The following is a 20883-nucleotide window of genomic DNA, read 5'->3' on the forward strand; positions in this document are numbered from 1 at the left end:
TCAGATACGTTTTCCTCAACTTATGGAAGTCCTGAAGTTGCAACACCCAGTTAATACACACCAGTGGATGCAGGTGTTCCACCTGAAGGAGCTGGCGTGCAGCATTTGAAATGGTCAATTACAAGTGGCACACTTCTAAAAGGGCAGCCACCATCTTGACACATTGACGTCATTGGGAGTGATGGCTGCTCTCCTCTCCTGAGCATGTTTAAATAGAGTTGAACTGACTGCAGGAAAGCAGCCTTAGTCGTTGTGTGATTACCACATCAGGGCTGTTGCTCACGTCGAAGTGAGACATTAAGAGACACATAATAGTTCACCTCAGATGAATCAGCCCACACCCTGTCCAGTGAGGAAACCAGGATGAATCACTTGAGTTTTTAATGATATTGCCAGCTTATGAAACTACTATATCAGAGTAAAAAAAAAGTGTTGTAGATTATAATATGTAGGTTTGTGCACGAGTGGACTTTTCTTCTGCCCGTGTGTGAAGCCTGCCACCCCCTGGATTGTATTGGTAAGAACACACAGTAACTTTGGACTTGGCAGGTAGTGGAGCGACATGCATACTAGGGCCCAATGCCCCCCCCCCCCCTCCTCCTCCCCTCAGGGACTTACTGACGTCACCTGGTATACATGGTTGAGTGTGAGAAGCTGTAAGGGCTTGAAATGGTGTAACGGGACTTTGCTGCTACATATCACGTTACCATGACAACGTCAACAATTAGGGGTATTTGTCTTGTACTTTTTACTCCCTGATTTGAACGCATTTCAAATAATCTATTTTTGTTGTTGTTGTCAAAACCGCTTCAATAATGAATAAATATATACAATGTATAAATGTCCTTTTGATTGTGTCTCTTTTTATGTTCCGTCTCTAATCCTGAATGTTTACGAGGACGTGTAATATAACACACGCGTGCTGGTTACCCCTGGGTTTAACGGCCCATTGCAATGCATTGTGGGTAATTCCCACAATGCAATTAAAATGCAATGTTTCCATCATAGACTTTAGCCAGGCCTCTGATGCCTGAATCGCTTTCTTTCACGTCATTCATTTCGTATTCTTTTAATATTTAATTGAATGGGACATTTTTGGTCTCTATCGTCACAGCGATATTCACCAAAACTTTAAGCTTTAGTCTTTTAAAAAATATATTTTTAAAGATCCTTCTGCATTCACCTGCGGAGAGACATTGCAAAGCAATTTGAATCCTGGAAAACAGTTGACCAATTTTCACACAAAAAAACACACGGAAAATCAGAGGAAAAGAAGTCAAATGTCCTGGAAAATATTGCGTTTTCCTGGAAAATTATTTCAACAGTCTTGTATTTTCCTTCAGCGGTGAAACAACTACAAGGCTATTCTATCAGAGACCCAGAGAACGGGTAACATTCGGGATCATTGACGTTAAAATGGTAGTTTATGGACCACATTATAAATTTAAAACAAGGCAGTTCTATTGTGGAAACGCTGTGAATCCGTCAAATGTAACTATGAGTCACTGCCGGCTGGTAACTGTGGTCGTTTCTATTATTACAAGAGTCCATGCCAGTGATTTCATCTGCTGTGGCCACAGGCTGTACGTCTTTTAAACCAGACGTCCACAGAGAGGAACACATCAGTGTGTGACGATCCCTGTCCGTCATATCATCACTGAAAATGTCCTAGAAACTAGAACAAAAAAGGAGGGGGACCCTGCTTCTGTCAAATCAACCAATTCACAAGTAGAGGACGTCCCAGAGCTGCTAGTGGACCGTATCACTCCAATTCAGTTGCTGCCACACAGTGGCGCCACTAGACCAGAGGAGGAGAGAGGAAAGATCCACAGCACTGTGAGCCTGTATCTAGAAAAAAGAAAGACCCATGTCTTTGGCCCCTGTTTGCTCTTGACATGTGTGTGTGTGTGTGTGTGTGTTTAATGAGTCAAGCCTGTTTTAAACATTACAAACATCTTTTATCATCCCCTTCAACACACGGTGCGTCTCCCAACTGGAAGAAAGCAGGAGCTCAAGTTATCACAAGATGAACAAAAAAAAAAAGAAAAAAAAAAAGACCTTTTTAAAGGAACACGGTGCTCCGAATGAAAGGCCATATTTTTACCGAGTGTCACATCGCTACAGCATGCTCTCCAAGCCACGAACCATCCGCGGGGAGGACGTAAGAACGCCGTCTATTTTGTTGTTGTTGTTGTTGTTGATAGGATGACTTCATATACTTAAAGTGAAGGAACTTGTCTCCTGTATTTGTGTGTGTGTGTGTGTGTGGGAGGAGGACAGCTCCAGAAGGACCTAGAATGGGTTCGGACCCTTCGGCACGGTGGGTGGATGCCAACACGAAGGGCTTAAACCCTTCACGCACCAGTTAAAGGACAGTTACTGTGACCACTTGATCATGTTGACCACACCCTGAAGATTAACTGCAGCCAACACGCCCGTGAGTCTCTCTCTCTAAGCGCTCTGTTCCAGCTCAGTCACACAAGGTCGCCTCGAAGTCCTTGTGTGTGAGAGAAGGAAATGTAAATTCCATGACAAAAAAACAAACAAATAAACCCTGCAGCCTCGTAAAAACCGTGTCATCGGTGGACAGACACATGGAAAATAACATCATTTTTTGGAGGCTGTCAGGCCTGGCTGGAGAACAGACAAAGTAACACCGCGTCCATGTCATCATGACACCTGCGGTCCCAGTGGCAACACGTAGCGCACGCCGAATCCGGGGGCTGAAGGAAAAGGACGCGTATCGACTTAGCTTTGCTCCGGTGCCATGGGAGGATGATACAAATGCTGTCTTTGGATTGATGAGGAGAGAGGGAAACATTTTTGGACAATAAATTACATCTACTGCCTGAAGCTGATGGTCTGAACCTACTTGGATGGAAGCGGGTGGGGGGGGGGGGGGGGGGGGGGGGGGACGACAACATCTGTAGAAGCCCTTCACCGGCTTTCTGTATTTATGGAAAGAGAAACCTCCCGGTGACCTGGGAACACGCTTACCCAATTAGCGGCCTCGCCGACGGGATCAAATGGAAGTGAAAACATTCGCCGCCGTGACGGAGACGCATCACAATGCCCCATTCATGCTGCCGAGACCCCGTGCTTTTTTTTTTTTCTCAGGGGGTTTGAGGTGGGGTAGTGGGGTTGTTCTTCGAGAGGATGCAGTTGGGCGAGGGAGGGGGGGGGGGGGGGGGGGGGGGGGGGGCAATGCATGCTACCTCACCGTCTTCTTTGACGGGTCGACGGAGGCCTCCTCCTCGTTCGTGGCTTAATACGGTACCGTGAGGTAAACACTGTTCAGAGGGGGTTGTTTTCGTAAGGTTGCCGACCGCCACATCCCCTTCGCCTCAGGCCCTGCATCCCCTTGGACCCCCCCCCCCCTCCCCCCCCCCTACCCTGTGGGTATAGGACCGAGGGGGCTCTGCATGGCCTGAGAAACGGCACTGTAGGGGATGCTCTTGACAGCACGGGGCCACACTGCCTTTTGGCCTGCAGAGTGTTGCAGCTCTGATTCATTTTCCCCTCTTGAAAGCTGTCAAAATCACGTCTTTGTTCTGTTTCCTACTTTTTTTTTAATGGGAATTCATGTATTCTTAAGCCACTGACCTCCGAAGCTACCGAGAAATTCCACTGGAGAAAGGACAACCTTCACCTGGCAGGTTATTTGTTTTACAAATGTCAGTGAGATGTGACATTCTGTCGTGATGAGAGTCAGGCAACAGGTGTGATGGTCAAGAGAGCATCTGTGACTGGCTGAATACAGGCCGTGTGTGTGTGTGTGTGTGTGTGTGTGTTGACCTGCCTAAATATTGGACCGACCCTCAGATAGACTGTGTGTAATCCTCGCGCTGCAGTCTAAAGGCTCAGTATAAAAGGCTCTTTTATTTCTAAAATTAATTGTTTATTTATATGGGTGGAGCAATGGGTGCTTCAGTAAGTGGCGTCTTACGTCCACACTTGTGTGGATGTTTCCATTGAAGCTTATAGACACACGAAAAAAGAAGAGAAAAAAGAAATGAAAGGGGTTTAAACATGCAGAAAGTTCATGCATTTTTATTTGTATTTGAACTTTCCGCACCGCACTGCCAAGACTGATTTTCTGTTCACCTCTCCTTGCATGGAAACATGTGATGGAAATAAAACTTTTAATGGTGTCGGGTCAGATTGCCATAAATACAGGGTTGTCAGCGCAGTGTGACCCTCGCATCGAGGAGGAGAGGCTTGGAACAGGATAGCACATGTTTAAATATTGCACTTCATGCTGAAAAAGTGGCTACTGTAAAACAACTTCCATGACAGAGTATCGCTTTACCTGTCACCGGCAGTATTTCATCCCTTTTTCTGCCCAGAAACATAAAAGATATAGATGAGCACAGCCGTGTGGAAAGACGGTGATCATTCACCTCAGGCAGATACTCAACAAGGAAAGACAGACACACATATATATATATATATATATATATATATATATATATATATATATATATATATATTAAGCCTTATTGTTCGCAGAGTTTACGAGCACATGCTTTTGCACATATCTAACTGTCTCCATCCCGCTTCGCTCGTTTTTTAGCAGGTGTGCATTAGATTGTGAAGCCGCTGACATCTTGGTTCCTGTGTGAATATCAAATGTGTTGAAAGAAGCCATATGCAAATGCTGTGATTTTTATTAGGTATGTCAGAGAGCACACAGTGGAGACACAGTGGGAACGCTGCCCATATTCTGTTAAAAGATTTTTAAACGAATAAAATAAAAATGTCTCGCAGTATGCAGACGATGGTGGGCTATCCGGCCACATGTGCACACGGAAGCGTTTTCGATGCCGTCCGGCCTCGTCCACGCCGGCCTCTGTTAAAGATTAAAAAATGAAATTAAAAAAATGTCTCGCAGTATGCAGACGATGGTGGGCTATCCGGCCACATGTGCACACGGAAGCGTTTTCGATGCCGTCCGGCCTCGTCCACGCCGGCCTCTGTTAAAGATTAAAAAATGAAAATAAAAAAATGTCTCGCAGTATGCAGACGATGGTGGGCTATCCGGCCACATGTGCACACGGAAGCGGCCTCGTCCACGCCGGCCCCCCAAGTCCCCGTGGCCGATCTCACAGGTACGCCGTGAGAGGAAGCGGGGGGGGGTGGGGGGGGGGGGGGGGGGGGGGCGTTGTGTTCCTTTCATCCCCACATCAATTTTGCCAACTGTTTCTGAATGGGTGCCATTTTGAAGTAAGAATATGCAAATGTGGGCTATAGCCTCTGCCTGTATCAGCTGATGCAGGTCAGTGTTGTTTTTGGCCGGGGCCTTTTAAAAAGGCCCGAGGGGAGAAAGACGTACTGAGAGTTTAGAAAAGGTCGCATAAACTCCAGCGGGATTACTTTACCAACACTTTCCATGGCTGAGATCCTGTGAATGGATCCATTGTGGGCTGGGTCTGTGCTCGCAGGAAAGCAAACCCTGTCAGGATCCAGTTCATTAGCACCTAGTTTACCTGTTTGAAGTTAGTTATTTATCCGGTGTCTAAAGGGGAACCCCGTTCAGACACGCGTGTGTGTGTGTGTGTGTGTACTTGTGTAAACCTACAGTACTCATAGGATCTACGGGGGGTTTCCAGAGCAAATTGCTCAAGAGCAAATAAAACATTTCCAGGGCGCAATAAAAAAAAAAATGTATGGAGAAGGAACAGGAGGGACATTGGTGCGCGTCTGAAGGTGGGAAACAACCTTGAGAAATTTTTGTTGAAAAAATATATACATAAGGTTTTTCTTTTTATAGAAATATGTGTTCCGACAGCCACTGACCTTGACTCTGCATAGGAAGTCAGAAATGTTAAACAAATAACATTTATATTACATTGTTGTATTTTTCTGGAAGGCGCGCTCCCCCCCCCCCCTGAAAAACGAACAACGACGTTATCTTATTATCATTTTAGCTATTCAATACGAAAGGTCGGGGTCAGTGAACGCTGTCGACTCGTGGAGCGACGCCGGAGCAGCAGCCGTCCGACCTCTTCTTCAGTTATTCTCCTGCATCTCAAACTATCCCGTGTTCCCTGTTTTCCTGTGTGACCCGTTTGTTCTTTGGAAGGCGTCCCCCATCCCGGGAGGCCCTCTGGTCAGACAAAAGTGCCGCGTTGAGCAAAACCTCCACTCCAGTTTTATGGTCTGTGTGGGGGCGTCCTATTTGTACATGCTTAGAGCAAATTAGACCGGCAGCTGGGCATCGGCCCGTCCCATTCCCCCCCCCCCCCTCCCCTTGTTGGCTTTTTTTTTTCGTGATAAAAATACGCTTCGGTAAACCTCGCAGCATCGGATCCAAATTTCTTCTGGCGCTGAACACCTCTCCGTGTTTACTATCAGCGCTTCCCTCTCTTCCGGCATTTAAAAAAAAGAAAGAGAGAAAGACGTGAAGGAGGCAGAATAGAAGGGTGGAAGTAAAAGGGTGGTAGTAAATGAGGGGGGCGGAGAGAGAAAGAGAGAGAGGGAGAGAGAGAGGGGGGGGCAGAAGGAAAGAGAGGGACCACCTATGCAGATGTTTTCCACATGTGGAAGGAAAACAAGATGAGTGTGAGGAGAGGGGAAGAGAGGAGGCTGCACCTGTTGTGGGGTGATGATCTGGCCACAGGTGACGTCAGAGCTCGTGTCACGCTGCTCGAGTCTTTGAGCAACTTTGTTATATAATATATATGTATATATATATATATATATATATATATGTTATATATAAAACGTCTTCTCAGTTCACTTTGGATGTGGTCTGGAAATATAAAGGGGGAAAAAAACCAGTACATTTGTTAATTTTTTAGCACATTTGTGGATTATTTTCCATATATTTCTAAGTGGTTATCTATTAAAGGAACTCTTTTTTGGGGGGGAACTTTTTCATTTTGCATTTTCAACACAACATTTATTTTTAACGTAAAAAAGTGTATAAACAAAACAGTAATATTAGTATCATAGTTCAGCTTGTAGCGAGTATAAATGCTACACCTACACCCACAAGGAACTCTTTCAGGAACTCATTTAAAGCATAGAAAGAAAGAACATTTCTGTTATACATGCAGTTAAAAAAAAAAAGTATTTGGATTAATATTTGGTGCTTTTTCAACACATCTTGAATTAAATTAACGCCTGTCAAGAAATCACCTGTGTGTGAAATAACGACTGTGTACTTAAAAAAAAATATTTAAAATCAACATCTCACTCCTGACCGATTTCCATTGATCGGTCAAGTCTCCCTTTACTCGGGAGAAGTGGAAGGCAAATATAATTTCAGACGGCTCTCGCTCCTCTCTGGCCTCTGCCGGACCGATGCCCCCCCCCCCCCCCCTGGGGACTGTCCTGGGAGACCTGGACAACATTGGCAGCGGGCGGCTTAGCGGTGTCATTTCGCTGTGGACAAAAGCATCTCTTGTTGTCGCAAGCTGCGTATGCGGTGCTGCTCTCCCCCCCCCAGCCCTGTGGAAAGGAAAGGACAGCCAACGACCGATGCCAAACAAACCTGCTCCAGCTCACCTGTGCGGCGAATGTGGAACGGAGTGACCCAGATCTGGATGGAAACCATTGCAAATATTTCCCAGCGAGGTCTGTGGAAGAAGCATTTAAGCGGGGGCCTCTCTCCGCAAGGGAATTGAACTAACTGTAAATGACTCTGACTGCCTCCAGTTGGTGTCATCTGTTCCAAAGAAGTAGTAAACAGTCGGTTTACCGTCAAACCATCCAGCACGTAGCTCAGTGCGACGCGAGGTGTGGATTGAAGTGTAATAAAACAGTGTGTTTACCCACTTGTTGCACAAACGGAGAGAGAGAGAGAGAGAGAGAGAACTGAGAATGACGGTGCGAACAGCGAATCTGTTTATTGCCGTGTCTGCGCAAAACCTCTTTTGCCCCAAAACTACAGCTCAGTTTAGAAAGCCGTAAGCCACGCGGCAAATATTTGGCTTGGCCGCGGAAATTGAATTATGTTGGCACAGAAAGCCCCCGAAATAAAAAAAATGAAAAAAAACGGCAACCTTGGGAACAATTATGCAAAGCGAAAACGCGGTTAAACCAAGTGCTACTGGTTTTCCTTTCCATCCAAAAAGGGGGGTGGGGGGAGGTGAAGGAAAAACAATCTGCTTTAGCAAAGTTTATCTCCCGTAATAAATATGTTAACATTTATCCTCGCCACAGAAGATGTAGCCGTAGCTCATTTTTGTGGCGTTGTACGGCTTTCCTGGTGTGACACGCGGCCTTAAAAGTGCACACGTCTTCTCGAGGGTTCAGGTGAACCCACAGCTGCGGTGGCGTGATGCAGCATTTCAACCACAGATTAAACCAGAACAAAATGCACTTTAATAAATGTTCTTTTTCTTTCTGTTTTCCTTGTTGTGCTCTGACAACCCAATAAATACCGTTTGAGATAAAACAGTAATTATGTCAGCCACGGCAATAGGACAAATAGAAGATGATTTGTGCATCTGTTTCTTTTTCTCTCCTCAGATTTATTGTAGAGCAATAAAGGAATTGCCGGCAGTGTGATGGGCGGATATGGAATCGGTGGATTACAGCGGTCACCAGTGCTACCGTATATATTCAGTATTCAACTAGCAAACACATCTCCTCTTTATTTGGAGAAGCTCTGGACGGGATGCAGAGACCGAGTTGGCTAAATAAACTGCAAGAAAAGCCAGGAATATACACACAACATGAAATCAAACAGGGTCTGTAATGTTATTTGGATACTGGATGCAAAAAACAAACCATAAATGTGATGAATTATAAACAAATATGTTTGGATTAAGTGTAGTTTAAATACTATTACCGCTGCATTTGCCAATAACACCAACACCTGTTTGAGCTAACGTTGCTCATCGTGCCGTCCCGCAGTTGGATGGATTTAACTGTGGTACCACATATAAATCACTTTCTAGAGTTAGATATTTGTGCGAAGGCGTATGAACATTTCAGCAAGAATATTCCCAACGACTGCTAAATTCATTGAGCGTTTAATTTGGAATGCATGAGAAATCCTCATTGACCGTAAAAAAACAAACAAAAAAACAGGGTTATGGGTTTTTATAATGGCCTCATCAGTAAAAAAAAAAGCATTGACTGGGTCTTCTCTCATTAGCCATTGAAGCTCCACCTGCAGAACACAAGGAATCACAAACCCCATTGCTCTTGTTGACACGCACGCTAACACGGCTAGCCAGCTAGCCGGCTAACCGTCATGCAAACCTTTAAGCCAGCTTTGTTTGCTCACAGCTGAGGCTCAAAAGAAAGGCAGGGCCGGTGCAGAAAAGGGCCAGCTTTGACAATTTTCACACAAAGGGAGCACTGTTGGCTAACAGTGAGCGGCCTGTTTCTGGGAGGTTTGCACTGTTCCTGGGGCCCATTTCATGGAACAGTTAGCAAGGCCAAAGGCAACCCGTGGACTGGAGTGATAGTTAAGGCCTTCGGGGGCCAAACCTGGGTCTGGCCCTCTGGCTCTCCCCTCCGTCCCCCACCCAGTTCAGAGGCTTTCACAAAGCCGACTGGGGACGCCGGGTGCTGCAGGTGTCCTCTCATAAAGACCCACATCACATGCGCTGGTGGACCGACTGACCGAGTTGGCGTGTTTGGGTTCTTTTTGTCCCTCCTCCCGGGGGCGTAGGAAAAAAAAATCAAGATAATAGTGCCACATGCTCAGTATAAGACCAGTTTTCATATTTTCACCCTGTGTAAATAAGCAGTCGGTAAGTTTTAATGCTGTTGTGTTGATGGTTTATGGCGCCATTACACGTGAGTGATCTGCACGTGGATTTAATAGGAATGTGGTCAGCTTCAGTGGTCTTGAGTGTCAAGGAAGGTGTGGTTGACTTATTCAGGTTGAAGTAAAACAGTCCGGGCGATTATTAATGGAGAGATGAACATAGAAAAACAACCCAGACCTCAGCTCGGGCTGCCGGTGCTATCCATCACTCTCAACTGGGTCCGAGGCCAGAGCGTTAATTTCTCTCGACCTCCCCATTCACGGCGTCGGTGTTGTTTTTCTCGAGAGGATACTTCCCACAGCTGCAACCGTAAATTGCGACAGCTATCAAAATGAACCGTCTCCGCCGACGTTTGATTTAGCGCTAATGGGGGGGGGGGGGGGGGGGGGGGTGGAGGGTCCAGAATATACGGCTACACATGGTGAGAAGGGGGGGAAGCATGCAAGTAAAGACGAGAGAGAGAGAGGGAGAGAGAGAGAGAGAGAGAGATTAATATCCAGGCTTCTCTCCTCCTGACCACAGAGTGGGCATAAAGAGCCCGGCGCCTCATTGATGTCAACCCTAGCTGTGCCTGTCCTGTAGTTTTCAGTTTGGTTTGGACAGAACAGGCGGCCTTGGCCTACAGGGGTTGGGAGGACAGGGCCCAGGGTTTCCCACATCACTCCAAGGGCCTCTGATAGGCGGTCACGCAGCCCGGTAATGACAGGGGGAGAGATTTAGTATTAAAGTCTCCTCTGCTGCCTCCCCTGCTCCTGTCTGACGTCAGGCTGTTAAATACGGGGATGAGAGCACGGCCCCGGTTCCTATGGGGAAGGGAGTTCGACCTGTCTTAAATATACAGCTTTTTGTGTGAGAGCCTGGCCCGGGTTCCCTTGCTAAGGACACGAGCTGTACGCGGCGGCGCAGGCGGAATTTAGGGAATCGCAGTCGATCATTAAAGGGATTTGCATCTGCCGTAAATATGAAATGCAGTCGGGGTAAATGGTGATAAGATTGATGGAGGAGAGACTTCCCTTCACCAACACAGTGACTCATTCTAAGCGGTTTGTAATTCACTGGGTGGACTCTGGGTTAGCGATGCAATAAAAAACGGGCCAAGACTACCAAAAGAAAAGTATTCTTCGTAGGCTTCGGTTGTTCGGAAGTTTTTTTTTTTTTTCCCCCCCTGGTTATTTGTAGAGCGCTGTAACATTTTTTGAGTACAGGGCTAATGAACTCGGAAAGCCAACTAGATGGCTGGAGACTGTTTTTAAAATAAAAATAAATGTCATGTACTCTCATGTAAAAGACCTCATTGTCTTTGCCAGTTCGCAACCGTACGACCAATACACCCAAAAGCAGCCCCGCAACATTAAAGCAGCCCGGTTGCTGCACCTGCATCCACAGATCATTGCACCATTGTGGCATTTAAAGAAAAGGCCTCAGTCAAACACGCCCCCCCTGACCTTCCCCAGCTAACATAAACTAATTAGGCTGGCTCTGAAAGGAATGGCCCCCGCCATTGGCTTAATCAGCCTCCGCAGATCTGGACCGTGCAATCCTGCTCCCGGGGCCAGCTCTCTCCCCACTAGAACCTCATTATATCACTTTATTTATTTTTTTCAAAGGAGCGCCGTGGTACATAGCAGAAAAAAGGGGCTGAAGGGATGAAGAAAAAAAAAACGGAGGAGGTGGCGGTGCAGGAAGGGGCTTCCCCAGTTCCTCTCTTCTCACATCGGACTCAGAAAGGAAATGTCAAGCGTGAAGCTCAGAGAGTGGTCAGTACCGCTCAGTCCGGCAGGGCAGCACAGAGGGGGCCTTTGTCCGCCGTCACTTAGCGCCAATTACAGCCCGTCAAAATAGTTTTTCTGCTGTGGGGGCGACGTGTTAATGGGCCCGGAGTTGGGTGTGAGGAGCGACCTTGTCCACACACACCGACCAGGGGTCAGGGGTTAATAGGGCCCCTCTGATGTGGCGGATGAGATTTCGGCAACCTTTAGCTGGCGAGGGAATGCCGGGACAAAGCCTGGAGAATGTGATACAATTAGGCGGACAGCTAGCCATCCTGAATACTCCATAGAAGTGGTGGAATGGCTGCATTGGCTGGGAGCAGATGGGCAGCCGGACGCCGGCCAAACAGGTGCCACGGAAGGTAAAAAAAAACAACCCAAAAAACCTCTGAGATGCAAAAAGAGGACGCAGGTGAGGACGCCAACGCCAGCCAAACTCTGGGCTTCATTGGGAGTGGGCAGCAATTAAAAAATCCTGTTGAACAATTGACTCTTCTGGACACAAAGAAGGAGCTTTTGTACTGGTCAGAGACCGTCCGGTCTTCTGTATAATTTCCCATCCCGATCCCCGAACCCCGGTGGAGCTGCAGCTCGGCTTCCACAGAGGACTCAAGCCAGCGAGCCTGCAGACCCCCCCCCCCCCCACCCCCCCCCTCGAAAACGTGGAAGCTGTCTACTCTCCCATATGAGAAAAGGGAAACCTTGGCACGATCGCCGTCTGACCTACACGGTGTTTCCTGAGTTTAAGTAATCAGTGATTATCTGATGTTGAAGATGAAGAGAGAACGTTCATAACATTGACTTGTGCTACGTGTGCCCGGTCTGGGCATGTGAGCACAAAGCCAGGCCTCCGTTTACACCCCTAAGTGTGGGAACAGAACCGATGCCAAACTAGCCATGGGCCCTTTCGAAGGCCCACAACTCACTGCCAGGGAGAGCTGGAGATTTTTTTTACATTTTTTTTTAAATATCCGACACCACACTGAAGCAAATCCAACCACATGCGAGCCTGTGGGAACCAGCGGATGACATCTATCCACATATAAATACTCTCAAAATACTTTCTGGACTTACTGGTGTACACATCGTCCCCCCTCTCACACACACGCACACACACACACACACACACACACACACAATCCTCTTGGACATGGTAGCGGGTGATCTGGTCCCCAGCTTCGTCTACTTAACGTTGAAAATAAAGGAGGCGATTGAACTCTTGCCTCCAAATTGGATTTGTTTAATCTGCATCAAGTTTGAACATCCTGTGTAAACACGAGCGTGCGCAGATGCCGGAAACGCCACGGCCGGGAGCGTAAATGCCCGCGGTTTTGGCTTTTGGCAGAGAATCAGAAGAGTGAAAAAGGGGAGTGAGGCCTGAACGGAGTGTAGCTCCATTGTTTCGTAGAGGGTCAAAGGGCTACTTCTTCAACGTATACATGAGGGGTTTTTAAATGCTATGGATGGAGTATGAGTGAGGCAGGGACACAACACATATATATACACATATATATATATATATATATATATATATATATATATATATATATATATATATATATATCTGAAGTCATAGACTCACAATCTCTGGGAAGCATTGAATAAACACAAACACCGTTAAGAGTTCAAGTGTTTCCGGCTGAACGGCCCTTTTGGTCAGACCCTCGTTTCCTCGATGGCTTTGCAGCTGCTTTTCAACCAAACACGGTTTCTTTTGCTGGGTTTTTCCTTTTCGATGGAAAGCGACAATATGACTTTGCCTCGAGAGGATTTGTCCGCTTCAAGCCCCGACTCATTAGGGAGTGTGTTTTGGGGAAGGAGGGGGGGGGGGGGGGGGGGGGGGGGGGGGGGGGGGGGGGGGGGGGGGGGGGGGGGGGGGGGGGGGGGGGGGGGGGGGGGGGGGGGGGGGGGTCACTCGAGGTTAATTCCAATCGCAGTGCCCCCTTGAAGCAGCATGACAGCATGTCTCCTCTGCTCACAGATTGGATGAGTTCTTGGTGATCAGACTGGCCTGATTACAACGTGTCGAAGATGGAGACTCCTCCTCCTCCTCCTCCTCCTCCTCCTCCTCCTCCTCCTCTTCCTCCTCCTCCTCCTGCATATAGTTTATTATTTAGGGGATTTGCACTGTTTATTTCAGGATAGTAATGAATGTAATGAACTGCTCAAGGATTTATATATAAATATATATATATATATATATATATATATATATATATATATATATTAGGATTTATATAGTATATTATGGGACTACAGATGTTAGCTGTACCTACAATCTGGTACAGTGCATCAAATCGTGACATTTATGTTTTAACTGTACATAAAGATAGAATAAAAAATAAATAAAAAAAGGCAATCCCAATAAACCGAATTGTTTTCCCTGTCTGGTGAGATTTTTTTAATTTTTTATTCCCCCCCCCCCCCCCCAGTATTGTCTTTCATTGTTTTCACCGGCACAGGCTGCCTCTTTGTGACGTATCGAAGGGCGACACCTTGATCTCGGAGGCAGCGAAGAGAGCAAAAGGGGAAGAATGAAAAGAAAAATCAGAAGACGTGAGGGAGACAAAAGGATCGACCGCAGAGCGGTTGAAGACATAACAGCGAAGAAAGAAAAGAAAGAAAGAGAGAATGTGGAAAAAGAGAGAAAGAATGCGAGACCGAACGAAAAAAAAAAATAAGAATTAAAAGGAAGAAGAAAAATAAATAAAACAAAAGGGCAAGAGTGAGATGTGGGCCATTCATAAGCAGACTCCTCCAAGGGATCTCGGGCCAGCACACCTGGTACTATTCACTTCAGAGGAAATAGACACTCTGTGGAAGAGAGGCTCTTGGCCTCGGGACAAAACCGCTGCAGCGCCAAATTAGAAACAGGAAGGACTGCGGGTAAGGCTCAGATTAAAAAACGCAGCTCCGCCACATGGACTCAATATACTGCAGCCCTGATCCCGCTCTGGAAACCCAAAACCCAACAGCACTATTTCACGTCCCCCGGTCAAACAGAACGGCCGTTTGCACAGCGACGGCACGGAGATTCGAGGCCAACGTCCAACCCCTCCCCCCCCCCCCAACCCCCCCACCATGCTGGTCAACTGTCGCCCCTCCCCAGACGGCTTCGCCCTCGACGGCGTGCGTTGCATCAATCCAGTCGCGAAGGAATCACGTGGACGTCAAAGTTAAAACCTTCCTCCTCTCTCTCTCTCTCTCTCTCGTCCACGCCTATATCTATCAGCACCAGGACCGGACGAATGCGACACACACACACACACACACACACACACACACACACACACACCGAAAGGGGGGGTGGACACCGGCGCTGAGTTTTCCCACAGCAGACGACCATTAGAGCAGCTAATGTTGTCAACAGGCAGCAAGCAAGAACTAATGGTCCATAACGCACACTCTTCCAAAAGGAGTGAAACTGGCACGAGGTCTGTGAATGTATACCAGCAAAAAAAGAAGAAATTAATATTGATATATGCCTGCTTGCCTTCCTGCTTGCGACCCCCCTACCCCCCCCCCCCCCCCCCCCCCCCCCCCCATGACCTCTAACGGGGTGTTTTCTCCTCATTTCCTGCTCGTTCACGTACATACAAGTTCAATCCGAGGGAGAGAAAAAGAGAGAAAACAAACAAAACAAAACAAAAAACACCACTTCTAACGGGCCCACGAGGATGAGGGGGGAAAAAAGTACGCACTCATTCTCATACAATATTTCCATTTACTCACACGGGCCTGTCCGAGGAGCGTGTTCCCCTCCATCTATCATTTTCACTGCGGTCGCCGACGGCGGAGAGAGGCCGACTGTAATTATTCCTACAGAGATATTGAGGACATCTAGAGGTTGTTTTTTCTCCTTCGCTGGAAAACAGAACGACTCCTTTTTCCTCGTAGAGGTCAAGTTGTGTCATTACGAGGAGTGATGCGAGGCAACGAATGGACATTTTTTGTATCTTCGGGAAGAAGTATACGCAAAGGAGGGGGGGGGGGGGGGGGGGGTGCAGAAAAAATAAATAATGGATAAATAATCCATATTCCATCTATACCACTGTGTGTTTGAGGGGCCTTTCTACGCTGCAAAGCCTCAAGAGGTCATCGCCGAAGCTCTGAAGGGGCGGCATTGACCGCAGGTCCGCTGACTGATGTTTGAGCCAGGCCCGCTGATGGATGAACACGCGTAAACACACGCGCACGTTGTGCCAGATGAGGGGGGTGGGGGGGGGGGGGTGGAGAGTGTGCTCAGTAGTGCGACTCCAAGAGGAAAACCTGCCATGACATCACCCAGAGGGGAGGGGGGGGGGGGGGGGGGAGGTTGTGCAGGTGCAGGGCCGGGACAGGAAGTGAGTCACAGGAAGCTCGGTGAGGCAGACTTTGCCACTGTGACAGGCTGTGGGAGAGCGAAGGGTGTAGGAGTGTGAGCTGGCGGGGGCCCTCTGGCTGCTCTTTACATAAAACAGGCTTCTCTCATCTGCAATCAGGTCGACGGAGACTTCTTTTCAAAATTAGCGGGCGTGTCCGGAGAGTTATTTCTCCCACGGGCCGCCGTACAAGCGGTGTGCAATGCATATTATGAAATATTACCGTTTTATTAATGATTGCACGTTGTTCTGAATGTCATCAATACATTTGGTGGACATTTGTGCACACGGCATCTGATCAGCAGTACACTATCGTGTTTTCTTTTATTAATTACAACACAGCATGTGAATTGAAACATTAATATGAATACGATGAGGCTGGAGATTTGGCGTGTGCAGGTTGGACAATGTTCACAAAATGACGTTTCATCTGAACATCTTCCGACCTGCACAGCTCGTTACGGAGATGGACGGATGAATAGAGGAGATGGTGCATGTGTCCTGGACAATGTCGGCCCCGCTGGTTTATACAAAAGCTTATTACGCTAATGAGAAAAGTGTGGGGAGTGGATTTGTCCCATATACCACCCAGGGGAAGGAGAGGGCCTGCTTCCCCTGGTGCACTGCATCTGGAAGCAGCCTCTTGGTAATCTGCCCTAAATACAAAAGGTCCAGCACCAGCTTGTTCTCGTAGACCACCGAGCGAGGCCCCGAGCTCCATAACAGGTCTCATTTCATCGCCGGGCAATCAACTGATGCTCGGTGGACCTCCTCGACCGGTGACGGTGATGTCATCGTTAGCTTGTTAGCTTGTTTAGCTTGTTAGCCTTCCTTATCTTTCTTTATGAGATGGGAGGCGTTGTGGCATCACCCGGGGCAGAGCTGCACACGGGTTGTTGCCATCTATTGGACTAATAAAAGGTCATATAAGCTCATTAAAATATAACATTATCCAGCATACAACAATAACAAATGGGTCACATATACTGTATATATGGTAAAGTACATAATGTAGATCGTGGCCATAATTTTTAAGACAAATATGCAGTATGTTCTTTTTCACAGGTGACTAAGTAGTGTGATCAAGATCTAGGCTATATATACATATGTATATATATATATATATATATATATATATATATATATATATACATATGTATATATGTATATATATAATATATATATATTATATATATATATATATATATATTATATATATAGCCATATTGCCCAAATCTGCAATCACAAAAAAGGTATTTTATCTCGCAATAATGATATATACGACAATATAGTTCTAATATTAATTCAATCAATAGTCTGTATTATATTATAACTAAATTATAACTAAATTAAATTGTTTTGTACACTTCCGTGTGAATTTTTTGTATAATTTAATTACCATTTGAATCCAAAATAACCAAGATTTTCTGAGAAATAGTGTGTGCGTGTTGTTGTAAATTCAGACGACGTCACTGTGTATAACGGGGGAGGGGGTTCTGTTTCATAATATAGCCTTTTCTCGTTATTCACTTGAGCTTTCCTTTCTCATCGCCAGCTCTGAGTCGGCAACATCGCCGATTTAAAGCCGAGATTTACTGCGCTGGAGATTGACATTTATTTAACGGGCGTGCTGGGGGAGGTCATGTAGCTCCCTTTGATTGATCTCCGCACTTCCTGCTACAAAGATGGAGGCCGCTCCCCGTAACCGCACAACCCCCCTTTTCAAGCACCGGGGTGTGTATGGAGACGCCCTTCAGGCAAGGTTCCAGGATCAGTTGGGACCACCACCACCACCCCAACTGTAACCATCAGAGGAGTAAACACGACACTGACCTTAGATCAGTATCTCGAGGCCAATCTATCCACAAGCCTGTTTTAGAAGCCCATATGTGGTCCATATGGAACTCCTTCCATCTTATATGTTTTACTGTGACCAAAAGAGTGAGAATGAGCAAGACATTGGTGTGTGTGTGTGTGTGTGTGTGTGTGTCAAGATATCCCAAGAAATGTGTGAGTTATTAGAGGTCTTTGGATGAGAGATGAACAGCTACGATGTTACGAGGTCGTTTCTCCTGCTGCTGCCCCCCCATCGCACATCGATAAAAAGTGTCTGGCTTAAGGTTTCATTGCCTTGTTCTCGAGAGTATCACTACGGCAGACATGCTTTTAACTCTTCTGTTGCGAGTGTAAGGCTCCGTAACGGTCTCTTCCATCGAGTCCCGTGATCGTAGCGCTTACGGGTAACGGTGGTAGCCGAGCATACTTGCCTACGCAGACGTCAAAGCTGGTGCGCCTGTGGCACATGCACGTGCACGAGCAGACATATGCACGTAGAGGGGAAAGAGAGGGCGGAGGTTGTGTATATGAAAAAGCACAATCATGCGTGCAGTCGTTCTGGAAAAGTCATTTCCATATTTCTTGCCCTGCTCCCGAATCTGCGGACGCCCCGCGTCCGTTTGATGTGTTCGGAGCTGCGGCACAGATGCTGTGCCGGACGTCATCTCGCTCGGCTGTTCTCAGAATACAGAAGAAAGAAAAAGAAACACCATGTGCACCACTCTAGAGTGGGCTCCGGAGCTCGTTTTTCATGTTTCACCTTTGGCACGGAGCCAGCCGAGCGCTCCCGTAGTGACTGAGCCCTCTTGTCTCATCAAGAAGATGCACCGCACGCCACGTACTTTCCAATTCTGGTGCCGGCCAAGAAATCTGGAAAATCTGATTTTATAGCCCGTACGATTTGGGTTGTTTTGGGGGCTGCAAAGAACCCCCCCCCCCCCCCCCCAAAAAAAAGCCAACGGGCCCTGCCACGCCATTGGGTCCCAGAGTTATATGCTCATCAGTCGGGCGGCGGCGGCTCTGTTGTGTGTTTTTTGTGCGTAAACAAAGGACACCTTTAACGGATTTACCAGATGTTTTTCGCGGAGAAGGAAAAGAGGAAAATGTGTTTTTCGGATAGAGAGAGAGAGAGAGAGAGAGAGAGAGAGAGAGAGAGAGAGAGAGAGAGAGAGAGAGGGAGCGGCTTTGCAGAGGTCTGTGTAGCAGGTGAAGAGACGCTCGCCAAGAACACATATCTTCACAGTCGAGCTTTTTGGTATAACGAACGCCGGTGGAATACACAGTTACACACACAGACTAAACGTTTAGCTCATCGCCGACCCTCCCGCGCCGTGAAATAAACGGCTGTTGCGTCCGGATTATAAAAAAAGAAATAAAAAAGGAACGGAAGTGTGAAAACTCCAAAAAAAAGAAACGTGTTCTCGGTCTCAACCAGCGGGCTGACCGGCTGAAGGCAGTCAGTCAGTCAGTCGGTCGGTCGGTCAGTCGGTCGGTCGGTCGGTCGGTAATGGCGGAGATAATAGGTCCTCATTACTTTGACCCCTTGACCCCCTGCCCTTAGTGAGAAGTTTAGGAGTGGTCCCCGAGGAGCCGTCCGGCGCTCACGTGAGGAGCAGCAGAAGTCGAGGAACAGTGGCCCGACTCACAGTGCAACCGGAACCCGGTTCAGCTGCGACGGGGGGGGGGGGGGGGGTTAGGAGTGCTACCCATGTGTCACCTACCCTGGGAGCAGTATTTCCACCCAAACCAATGAAAGGTTTATGGACTCGAACTATAAAGGCAACAAAACAAAAAAAAACACTCAATCTTTAACACTTTTTTTTTCTTTTCTTTTGCTCAACACAAAGATTTCCAGCAACCGTTTTCTGGAAGTTTTTTTTTATTAGCGTTCGCTTGTGTCAAATGTTCATTAAGTGTGGCGGCAGAAGTGACTTCCTCCTCGAAGTCCATTAAAATTGGTGCTGCTGCTACTGGCAGAGGTATGCGCATGCAGCCCATGTGTGGGGCTGCGGTGCGGTTGGGGGTCCGCGGAGGAGAAATGGACACCAGATGGGACCGAGGGTGGGTGGGTGGGTCGGGGATGCAAGGTAGAATAAAATAACACATGCAGAAGATTGAAACTGAAATGTGGTGGGAGGAGGAGGAGGAGGAGGAGGAGGAGGTTGTGTGTGTGTGTGTGTGTGTGTGTGTGTGTGAGAGTGTGTGTGTGTGTGTACACGTTTGGAAGGGGTATAAAATAATTGTATCGTTGCATCATCTCGGAGGATGAGAATAGGTAAACAGAAATATGATCTGAGGCACGCGATGATGATGAAAAAAAAGAGGTGACATTTCAATGTTTTTGCTGTCTCACGGCCCCCCCCCCTCCACCCCCCTTTCTAAAATGTTTTGATTTACATTTCCTATATAAGTAACAAGCGTATCTTTGTCCGATGCACATTTTGTGTTTGTTTTTTTTCGAAGAGAGAGAGAGAGAAAAAAAAAAAAAAGGCCCACCAAGGAAAACCCTCGAATAGATGATTGAAAAAACAACCGCGTCGGTTTTCCATGCGAGCGTATGTGTGTGTGTGTGTGTGTGTGTGTGTGTGTGTGTGTGTGTCTGAGATTGAAAAACCAACATTCCACGGTCCCGATGTGCGCTCGCATAAAAAAAAAAAAAAAACACTCTATTTAGAGCATTTTGAGCTCGCCTTGTGATCCCTTCCAAAAACCCTTTTCTAATGCAAACACAGCAGAAAAAACTCTCCCTCGCTCTCTTTCTCGGCCTCCCTCTCATTATCGGATGTAGCTGTTGTGGCTATGGGAGCTTTTCCGAAGCAGTTATAGTTACAGAAACATTTGCAGTCTGAAGATATCGACTCGAGGTGTTCAGGCTTCAAAGTGTCTCGCTGTCTTCGTGAATAGAAACGCTTGTTTTCAGTGGATATTGTTTGTGTTGCACTTCATTATCTGAGACTTGCCCCTCCTGAATTTTTTATTATCTTTTTTTTTTTTTTTTGGTAACACATCAGAGCCTTTGTGAGTCAGAGACGACAAAGAAAGGCAGTCAACACTGAAGTGTGTGTGTGTGTGTGTGTGGAGAATCTGTCTGAGCATGTGCAGTATGTGGTCAGGTGGAGGTGTGTGTGTGTGTGTGTTGGTCTTTATTAATTAAAGTGCCTCTTTCTTTGGTGCCCGTCGGGTGCGTCT

This window comes from Cyclopterus lumpus, chromosome 24 (genome assembly GCF_009769545.1).
Source record: "Cyclopterus lumpus isolate fCycLum1 chromosome 24, fCycLum1.pri, whole genome shotgun sequence".
NCBI lineage: Eukaryota > Metazoa > Chordata > Actinopteri > Perciformes > Cyclopteridae > Cyclopterus > Cyclopterus lumpus.